The sequence below is a fragment of the Hibiscus syriacus genome, unplaced genomic scaffold, assembly GCF_006381635.1.
Source record: "Hibiscus syriacus cultivar Baekdansim isolate YM2019G1 unplaced genomic scaffold, ASM638163v2 tig00001728_pilon, whole genome shotgun sequence".
In the NCBI taxonomy this organism is placed as follows: Eukaryota; Viridiplantae; Streptophyta; class Magnoliopsida; order Malvales; family Malvaceae; genus Hibiscus; species Hibiscus syriacus.
Window position 1 is genome coordinate 82907 of NW_024061884.1, and position 9446 is coordinate 92352.

Genomic DNA, 9446 nt, shown 5'->3' on the forward strand with positions numbered 1-9446 from the left:
CTAAAGTATCGATACTTTCTATGCGCTATTATTACAATTCTTTTAAATTTCTAAAGTATCGATAATTTGGTTCATATACTTAGAAAAGTATCGATACAAATTTTAACAATTTCGATATCTCTACCGGTTTTGTCAAACTTTAATCTGTTATACTGTTATGTATCGATACTTTTGTGCAATATATTAATACCTACAAATAAACTAAGTTTGTCGATTGACAAATTTTTAAATATATCTCAATATTTTCCACCTACAACATTATTATTATTCAACATTTTCGATAACACTAAATCAATTTTATTAAATATCTTAATATATTTCAAATAACGTCGTATATTAGACATATATTAGTTCACATTTACTGAGACAACCCCGTTGTCAGTTAAAGAATCTGAAACAATAAGAAATAAAATTAAAATAACAGAAGAAATGGAAATTTCTTAACACTGGCATTTTATTTCTCTTCTTCCAACCAAATAAATACCACTCGTGTCCTGTTTTTTTCTTCATCTAGACTCAAACTTATTGTCTTTCAATCTTCTTCTTCTTCCTTCTTTTGCCCTGCTTTAGTGGGGTTACGGAATTCATTCTTCTGATACATTTCAAGCTTTCAAGGTCTATACTTGGTCTGCGTTTTTCTAGCGTTTTCTCTTGTTGGGTGTCGCGTTTTGGGGTTGGAGGTGTCTTATTTGGGATTCAATCATGCCTGCTCTTGTTATTTACGCTGGTAATCTTCTTTTCTCTTCGTATTTATTGGCTTTGAGTTTCTAGATATGGAGATCAATTTTTGATACCCAAGGTTCTGTTTTTAAGCCATGGTGTGGTTTGTTTTAGCTGGTTTTAGCTTTGAACATGAAAAATAAAGATAAAGGATGTAGGAATCATTCGTTATGTGAATATGTGTTGTAACTTGCGAGGATTGTAATTTGGATCCTTGAGGGTTTGCATCAAAGATGAAAGCTTTTAGATTTTGTAAAAGGGAATTTTATCAAATTTCTGTATAATTGATTGTTCTTGAGATGATATATAAATCGTTGTGAGAACATGTCTGATTTATGCTTACACTGTTTCGAAATATACTTGGGGTTGTTTTAGCTTATTAGAGTTCTTGTTTATTGGAATTTCAGGTGATGATGTTTTCTGTGTTGGGGGTTCCTTTTATACAAATTCCAGAGACTCGGGTAGATCACGTTCAATCAGTTTCCAAGTGGATCTCTATTGCCCTTCTCGTAAAAGAGCTCGTATTACCACCCCTTTTCTCTTTGGGGAAACTGAGTTTGAGCAGAATAATCAACCATCAATCAATGTCCTGCCTGATGAATGTCTTTTTGATATCTTCAAACACCTTTCTGGGGGCAAAGAAAGGAGCTCCTCTGCTTGTGTTTCGAAGCACTGGCTTATACTTTTGATCGGTATTCGTAAGAGCGAGTACGAGTCATCTAAGGTCGTCAAGGAGAATATCGGTTCAGATGATCTCATCTGATGAAGGTGATGGGTATCTTACAAGGTCCTTGGAAGGGAAGAAAGCAACTGACATGAGGCTTGCTGTGGTCGCTATTGGAACGAGCGGTCATGGTGGTCTTGGAAAGCTTTCGATTAGGGGAAGTACCTCTTCATGTGGAGTAACTGATTTCAGGCTATCTACTGTTGCCCGTGGTCGCCCTTCTCTAAAGGCTCTTTCTTTGTGGAGTGTACCACGTGTTGGAGACAAAGGTTTGTCTGAAATAGCTACTGAATGCCATTTGTTGGAGAAGCTTGACCTTTTCCAGTGCCCTTCAATTTCAGACAAGGGTTTGACTGCAATTGTAGAGCACTGCCCTAATTTGACCGCTTTGAGCATCGAATCTTGCCCAAAGATCGGTAATGAGGGCCTCCAAGCTATTGGAAAGCTTTGCCTCAAGCTGCAGTCCATTTCTATCAAGTACTGCCCACTTGTTGGGGATAACGGAGTTTTGTGTCTGTTTTCACAGCACATTCTATCCTTTCAAAGGTGAAGCTTCAGAGATTGAACATCACATATTTTTCTCTTGCTGTGATTGGGAATTATGCAAAGTCCGTGACAAATCTAATGCTTAGTGGTCTACGAAATGTGAGCGAGAAGGGATTGTGGGTCATGGGGAATGCTAAGGGTCTGCACAAGTTGGTCTCTTTGATGATTACTTCTTGCTGGGGGTAACAGATGTGAGTCTTGAAGCCATGGGAAAGGGATGCCCGAACCTTAAGCAGATGAGCCTTCGCAGGTGTTGCTTTGTTTCTGATCATGGATTGGTGGCTTTTGCCAAGTTTGCAGGTTCTCTTGAGGGCCTGCAATTGGAGGAATGAAACAAGGTCACACAGTTTGGGATTATTGGTGCCCTCTCAAACTGTGGATTGAAATATCTGGCCCTAGTGAAGTGCATGGGAATTAAGGATGTGTCCTTGGAAGCTCCTTTGTCCTCCCCTTGCAGTTCCCTTAAATCCTTATCGGTAAGGAATTGTGAAGGCTTCGGGACTTCCAGCCTGGCTATGGTGGGAAAATTGTGCCCTGAGCTTCAGCATGTAGATTTGAGTGGGCTTTATGGCATCACAGATGCCAGTCTTCTACCTCTTCTCGAGTCTTGTGAAGATGAATCTGAGTGACTGCTTAAATTTGACCGACGAGGTAGTTTTGGCCTTGGCCAGGCCACATGGCGGTACCCTCGAGTTGCTCAATCTCGATGGTTGTAGGAGGATTACTGATGCAAGTTTGGTGGCAGTTGCAGACAATTGTGTCTTCCTCGGTGATCTGGATGTATCAAGGTGTGCAATCGCCGATGCTGGTGTTGCCACCTTGTCCCGTGCAGAACAACTAAATTTGCAAGTACTTTCTTTATCTGGTTGTTCCAGAGTGTCAAACAAAGCATCCCATTCCTAAAAAGATTAGGAAAGAACCCTCTTGGGGTCGACTCTCCAGCACTGCAATTCAATCAGTAGTCGAACTGTTGAGCTCCTTGTAGAGAGCTTGTGGAGATGTGACGTCATTTTCTAATATTATAATTCAGCACACGTTTCCTATTAGGACAAAACTTATTCATTAACATGAGGGTAATAAACGCTTTTGATCCTGCTGTTTGCAAGCTAGGAATTCATGGTCCATAAATCTGGGTTCGATCATAGTGTGAGCGTTTAATGTTAAATGATTGAGAATTATCTTTAAAAATTTATCTTGTATTTACCTCGGATTAATTTAAAAAAATCTTCTAAGAACACTAGGATTTGCATCTTCCGCCTTTGGTTTTTCACATGAAATTTTCAGTTTAGCACATAAATTCTTGAAACAAAACCTTAGTCAGTGGTGCATATTGAACGAGTTGAGCACTCTCAACTCGTACTCGTTAAAATAGTTTATTATTTGATTTGAATCGTGTTTATTAAAACAATTTGTTATTCGATTATTTCCACGTTAATTTCAATAAAGTTTTATTTGTTTTTGTACTGGTTAAAAAATTTATTGTTCGTTTTATTCGTTGCCCAACTCAAAACATGAACACGTGAACAGGGATGGTTCACCTCGAAGGCCTATATGACAGACTTAGAACCAACTTCGAAACATGTCACATTATGCGTGGACGCGCATCTTTGGGAATATATTATACATACTTATAGTTTTGAATTTAAATATTTGTTAAGTCCTTCCATTTTTAAATTTCAATAATTCTGATTTCTTCCGTTGTTTGATCATAACATCGTCCTTGTATATGCGTGGCTTTAGGATTAGAGTGTCTGGCAATAATACTTGAGATTATAACTTCCTGATTCTAACACTTGAACTATTTGGTTTTTATAAAATGCAAGAACTTTTCATGTTAAAACAAGTTCTTGGCCTATCCATTTGATCATTGCAATCTCAATGATTGAAGTCGTATTTAAATTGCGGCTGCAGTCGTATTTTTACTGCATTGCGTTTACTGCGATTACGTTAATAACGTGTACTGTTGCGGTTATTGGGGTATCGCGATTGTGCAACAACGATTTCGAACGACACCTTTATAGTTATGTAACGGTTGTTATAACATTGTAGGTACTCCTATGTCTTGCCATACACCTCAGCCTTCTCCTGTGTATCCTATTCCCCAAAGTTCCTCTCCTCCTATTTCTACTTCTCCACAACAGTCTTTTGTCCCCGCCCCACCATCACCTGTTCTTCGTAATTCTATTCGAGTATCTCGGCCACCAGCTTGGTTACATGGTTTTGTTCATCCTTATCAATCTACTTCAGCTCCTTCATCTTCAGGGAAGTACAATCTCCAATTCCATTACCTATTCTCATTTACAAAATCACACAAACTTTTTCATCTTCCACTTCAACCACTATTGAACCTACATATTCAGAAGCCATTAAAGATCCTTTGTGGATTTAGGCCATGAAAGAAGAAATATTAGCCTTGGAATCAAATAATACATGGAAAGTCGTTCTTTGCCCTCGAATAAGTCTCCCATTGGATGTAAATGGGTCGTCGCATGAAGTACAAGGCGTCTGGTGAAATTGAGCGTTATAAAGCGCGTCTCGTGGCTAAGGGTTACACTCAACAAGAAGGTGTTGATTATGGTGATACCTTCTCTCCGGTTAAATTAACAACTGTACGTCTTGTCCTCGCCCTTGCTGCTATGTTTGACTGGTCTTTACATCAAATGGATGTTCACAATGCATTCTTGCAAGGTGATCTTGCTGAAGAAGTCTATATGTGGCTGCCTGAGGGATTTTGCAGCCAGGGGGAGCACATGGTTTGTAGGCTGCAAAAGTCCTTGTATGGACTTAAGCAGGCCTCGAGAAAATGGAATCTAAATCTAACTGAAACTCTGTTAAATGCTGGTTACAAACAGAGCAGGCATGACTATTCGTTATTCACCAAGAAAGAAAGAAGTAGCCTAGTGGTCATGCTTATATACGTGATGACCTGATGATCATTGGAAATAGTATGGAAATGATTAATGAACTTAAAGCGATTTTAAATCGAAGTTTCAAAATGAAGGACCTAGGGGAGTTAAAATACTTCCTGGAATTGTAAGTTTTGAGAAAAGCAGAAGGGATATTGATTAACCAAAAAAAGTATGCCCTTGAACTTATTGAAAGCACGGGATTAGGAGGAGCAAAACCAGCAGCCTCTCCATTGGTGCAGAACTTGATGCTTACCTCAACAGAACTGGATGAAGGAGCAGATGGAGAAGACAAAAGAGTCGAGGATAAGACAGTGTACCAAAGGTTAATTGAACGGCTTATTTATTTAATGCATACGAGACTAGAGATAACATTTGTTTTCCAACACTCGAGTCAATTTATGCAGGATCCCAAGGATTCACATTTCGAAGCTGCTCTTAGATTGGTGCAATACATAAAGAGTAGTCCAGGACAAGGACTCGAGGGGGAGTGTTGAAATCAGTTAGTATGTTTGTAATTAGTTACTCAGTTAGGTTATCTTTTTATATATATTTGGGCTTGTAATTGTAAATTGATATGAGAAAATGTAGTTCATTTTCCCAAATATCGTCTGTTTTAACATTTTGATTGTTGGTTTCTTCAACAATCAACATTCTGTGGATTCACCAGACTCGGAGTATAGGCATTGAAGCACTCTGATGGGAAGTACTCAGGGCCAATGCAGTGAGTAGTTTAGGTTTTTGAGAAGTATTTGGAAGTTATGGACATGGAGATACAGGATAATGCAATACATATGTTGTAAACATTTGTCACACGTCAAAGTCTATTGTAATTATTTATTGGGTAAACTATGCATTTAGTGTCTAAACTATCAGTTTTGGTTCATTTTACAACTTAAACTTTCAATTTTTTGAAAATCATACCTAACGTTTAGTTTTTATTTCATTTTAATACATCGCCATTAAAAACTTAAATCATTTAGTACTTAAACTATCAATTTTGGTCCGCTTTAATACCTAAACTTTCAATTGTTTCCAAAACTTAATGTTAAATTTTAAATGTGATACTAAAATGAAACAAAAACTAAACCTTAGATGTAAAATTAAAAGTTTAATTACTAAAACATACCGGAACTAATAGTTTAGGTACTAAACTCATAATTAATCCTTATTTATTACTAGTGGATATTCATTAGGTGACATCTTCAAGTTGTCTTATAAAAAATAAAAGGGTAAACTATGCATTTAGTATCTAAATTGTCAGCTTTAGTATGTTTTAATACATAAACTTTCAATATTTTCAAAATCATACATAACATTTAGATTTCATTTTAGTATCCCGCCCTTAAAAAATTAACGCATTTGATACCTAAACTATCTTTTTTTTTGTTTTAGTACCTAAACTTAATATAAATTTTGAATGGGGTTCTAAATGAAACAAAAACTAAGGATTTGTTTGTTTCCCTACAATTGATTTTCCGAAAAATATTTTCCTCATTTTCCAGTGTTTGGTTGGTGGAAAACACATAGTCAATGTAATTCATTTTGTTGGTCAACTGAAATTCCTTTGCATACTCTAGAAAGTGACTTACGGTCTAATTTTCCGCAAGTCATTTTATGAACTTTTCATTTCAAGCATACAAACTGAAAATATTATTATTTTTTATATTTAATATTAATATATTATTTTAGTATATTTTAATAAAATTATTAATTATTAAATTATATTTATTGATAATTTTAATAATATTTATATATTTTATTGTTATAATATATTATTATAATCTCTAGTATAAAATATAATAATCTTAATATTTTTATTTATAAATTTTAGATATAATATCTTAATAAACTATTGATATAAATAATATTAAATAAATTATTATAATATTTTTTTAAAAACCTATTATTATTTTATTAATAAATAATACTATTTATTGTATTTGATGTTTATAATAAATAATTTTAAAAAAAATTATCAATTTATGGAAAATGAATTACACAACATCATCCAAACACCGTAAAATGGGGTTCCAGGAAATGTAATTCATTTTCCGGAATCTGTTTTCTATAAAAATAAACGAACCCTAAAGTTTTTAATAGAGGAGTATTAAAATGAAACAAAAATAAAAATTTAGATATGATTTTGAAAAAAATTAATTTTTTATATTAAAGTGGATCAAAACTAATAATTTAAATATATAAGCATAATTTACCCAAAACAAAATTAAGCACAAACTAGTGTCAACTAGAGCTGGGTATACGGGCTACCTGCACGTTTAGCCCGCAGGATTTGACGGTGTAGGCTTAAACGGAGCGGTTTAAAAAATCGCAATCATAAACGGTATTGAATTCTAAAGCCCGCGGCCCGTCCGTTTAACCCGCGGGCTAAATGAGCTTACCTACGGTCCGTTAAATAATAATAATTTTAAATGCTTTAAATACAATAAAAAATAATGTTCTAACTTGCTACACCTTTAAAAATGATCCAACAACTTAAAAATGAATATAACAACAAAAGTTTCAATAAGTCTCAAGATAAACAAGTAAATAAAAAACACCATAACACCATTAAGTCTCAATATGTCTAAAATAAATAACACCATAACACCATTAAGTCTCAATAAGTCTAAAATAAATAACACCATAACACTATTAAGTCTCAATAAGTCTAAAATAAATAACAACAAAGCACCATTAAATCTCAATAAGTTTAAAATAATAATAAACCTAAATATAATAATAAATATTAATTTTGAATCCATTAAATAATCCCAATGGTAAAAATGAATGTTATTCTCTTTAGAATATTTGGATTCGAATAGCTACATTTATAATATATATGTACGTTATGTTAGAAAAAATATGAATAACTACTACCTTATAACCATCTCATACTATTTAAATAAAATATATAAATATTAATTTTATTATTTAGATTTTAATTTAAATTGGATCAAATTAACTCAAATTTTAACATTTTTATCCAGTCCAGCCCTAGTCAGGTCCTTACCTGATTGGCCCTTGGTGGTCCTTACCCGCGAGCTAAATTTGAGTAAATAAGGAACTTAACCCACACGGGCCACAGGTTAAATGGATAATCCGCGGGCCTTAACCCATATACCCAGCTCTGGTGTCAACCATGTTTACGGCTCCAGCCAAGGATTGTGACGTCTATTGTATACGTTATAAGGAACTAAATAATGTATACAATTGAGGATAAACAAGAACATTTTTTTTGTTGCCCTCTAAGGCTTTGTCCTGATTAATTTGGGTCGACTCGGGTTGCACGTATAACTTTATTAGATAAGTTTCTTAGTCATGGTTTTTTATATACACAAAGACTAAAACCTAAAACTTTATTTAAATTAATTACTTACTACTTTAATCAACCTTTAAAAACAAATTTGCTTTCATTACCCTTTAACAAAATCAAATTGTGGACAGACATCAATATTTGGTACTGTAATTATTGATGCAAGTAACGACAATATATGCCAAAAAAGTAAAAGGAAAATGGCATGACAAGTACTATCAATGTGCCCTACCATATTTAAATAAATTACTTACTACTTTAATCAACCTTTAAAAACAAATTTGCTTTCATTACCCTTTAACAAAATCAAATTGTGGACAGACATCAATATTTGGTACTGTAATTATTGATGCAAGTAACGACAATATATGCCAAAAAAGTAAAAGGAAAATGGCATGACAAGTACTATCAATGTGCCCTACCACTCACCGTTTTCTATTTCTGATTGCAGGGTTCTAACATGTTACCATAGGAGGCTGATTATGAAACAATTCCATTTTCCTACTTTTGTAATATTTTGTATATTATTATTGTAGCCAATGATTTTGTAGTTTATTTATAGTTTGTATCCTTAATTTTTATATCTATAAACAGGAACACACGTATGATTAGAGGTGGACTTCTAAAATTTTAAGAAAAATTAAACTTATAAAACTTCAGGAGAAGAAAACAGATTTTTAATAGAAAATACATAAAAAAATTTAAAATATATGATAATTTAAAATTTTTTAAGAACGATTACCCTCACATGTCTCCCTTCGATCCATCATTGTCTACTGTTTTGATACGACTCTTTGAATCGATAAACTAAATCAATTAATTTATTGATTACTTTTCATTGTTAATTCTAAATAGTTTCTTTCTAAGATAATAATTGTCTTCGATTGAGTTTTAGAGTTGTTAATTAATTTTTGAAGGTAGTTTGCTTAAATATAACTTCAAAAATTTATGACAATAACTTAGATATTGTATAAAAATAAAACTAATTAATCAAACAGATTATATCATTGGTCCTGAAAGTGCTGCATGAGGCTTAAATTAAGCAGTCAAGATGATGGTGAGGGAACACAAACTTGGTTTCAATGAACACTCATATCTCTCTCTAAATGTTTTGGCTACTGCCATGATGGTTCAACCAACAATTGTTAGATCTCTTCATAATCTTTGGTGCTTGCCAAACACCTTTAATATACTCATTTTTTTAAATTGATTATTTATCAAAATAATATTATTT

General features: G+C 33.7%; 1 pseudogene; it reads left to right on the forward strand.

Moving 5' to 3' along the window:
- The first annotated feature begins 523 nt into the window (after positions 1 to 523).
- Positions 524 to 3022, forward strand: LOC120132709 (annotated as a pseudogene).
- The last annotated feature ends 6424 nt before the right edge of the window (positions 3023 to 9446 follow it).